At 46.5% G+C, this 1911-nt stretch overlaps 1 pseudogene; it reads right to left on the bottom strand.

The window, feature by feature from the left end:
• Positions 1 to 236: 236 nt before the first annotated feature.
• LOC147881985 (uncharacterized) lies at positions 237 to 1426 on the bottom strand (annotated as a pseudogene).
• Positions 1427 to 1911: the final 485 nt, after the last annotated feature.

The following is a 1911-nucleotide window of genomic DNA, read 5'->3' as shown; positions in this document are numbered from 1 at the left end:
ACAAATAATGATTTTATTTTTTAAAAAATGGGTTCATATCTATACACGGATGTAGATGTATGTAAAAACAATTTACACCTCTTAAGAGAATTTAGTTGGACGGTGGTTATCTCAAACATTCTAGTCTAGTATGACACACAGGCGTTGCAAGTGACCATGGGACGCCTCTCGTCCTTGTCGCACGTAGTGATAACGTGCTTCGTAGTAATGAGCTCGAAGCGCTTTGAGGGTCATCTTTAACATGGATTGAAGATCGGCCCGCTTGGAACGACACATTGTCTGGAGACGTGGTCGCACCATTGGAACAGCTGTGTTTCATCCTGGACGCAAGCACAACGAGTTGGTACGCATCAATAAGCAATAGTCTATGGATCTCATCAGTCAGCCCGTGTGCAAAAGTATACGTGATTAGGTACTCGAAGCGAACGAGCGAACTTGTAATGCAGCCCTACTACTACTGTTGTTAGAGGTACATGGGGAAGAATTGAGCCTCACGTCGACATTACAGGTGGTAGTTCGAATGCCATCCGATGCTAGGTACAAGCACTGGGCGGTGACCTTATGGATGAATAGGAAATTAGAACCGCCGACGGGCAGAAACATAAACTTCTGGGTATCATCACTGCCAGATTCGTCGCAGTCCGTTGCGAAAAGAGGATCTCCCTGGGTCGAACCAACGTACAAGCAGCGGGCTAACCCACATGGCTCTGCGCCAATCTGGCTCCACCCGTCGCTATCGGGAGTGGTGGCGCCGAACTTGAAGTTCACGGTGGTGAAGAGTCCCCATTGCAGCCATAGTTGATCATCTTACCGCCTGTGAGGCAGAAGTTTCCCTGCACATTCCAGCATCCGTCAGCGGCACTGTTGTAGACCGCTGTCCCGGAGAATAGCTCGACTATGACCCCTGCAAAGAGATCGTCATAGGTGCTCAAGTGTCGTTCTAGAACAGAATAGCGCTCGATACTTCGAGCTGTATGCTCACACGAAACCATATAAGAGGCGCACTATCTGTAAATGAAATTTATGCTGAACGATCTGCGGATACGACGTATATTAGTAAAACAACCGAGTCAGACGTCGACTTCCGAAGCTAAATCCTCTTCGTATTCTTATCGTGAGACGGTATGGCAATGGCATAATGACCTATGATGATGCCTGCAGCCGAGAGTGCATCCGTAGCAGGTGTCGTGTACGAGACAATATCAAGGCCAGCAGCGGGAGCCGCCCAGGTCTCGAAGAGTTGGTAATAGTTGACACCCTTGATAATGCTGATGGCCCCGTTGATGGGTCGAGAGCCAGACGTAGGGATGGAGGTGCAATCCTGGGCTATGGTGGTGATGTTCTGAAGGAGGAGGAGAAGCAAGGTGAAGATGAGGAAGGGGCAGCGGTGGGGGGTTGTTTGCATGGCTGTAGGAGAATGCTGCATGGCTGTAGGAGAATACTGATGGACAAGACGCTGCATCTGTACAAAGATATATATATAGATGCGGGGCTTTTGAAGGAAAATGGATTCCTAGTCTACAGAGTGTCGAGAGCCAGCTGCATTCCATTGAGCCTTGACTTCCATAGTCTAGAGAGCATCGACGGCCAGCAGGTAATTTGGCGTTATCACTAATGCCGATTGCCAACTGCCAATGATTAATAAAAAATTCCAATCTTGAGACTGCAAATTTTGGAGTGTAACTCATAAATTTACTTTTCAATTTCAAAAATCCTTTAAGCTTTTCATGTTTTAGTTAGGTTTTGGCCTTAAAACTTCACGGTTTTAGGAAAAACCTGGGAGGTGGATCTCCAAATTCACATAGAACTTCTTTGTGGACATTGAGCAAACCACTATGTCCTCTATCTAAAAACTATAGAGTAACAAACAATAAAACAAAACCGTCCAATGACATGCAAAAGAGAAAGACC

Source organism: Dipteris shenzhenensis, chromosome 30 (genome assembly GCF_047967505.1).
Source record: "Dipteris shenzhenensis isolate YYH24624 ecotype China chromosome 30, Dip_SZ_1.0, whole genome shotgun sequence".
Taxonomy (NCBI): Eukaryota; Viridiplantae; Streptophyta; class Polypodiopsida; order Gleicheniales; family Dipteridaceae; genus Dipteris; species Dipteris shenzhenensis.
This window is presented reverse-complemented; position numbering and strand designations above follow the sequence as displayed.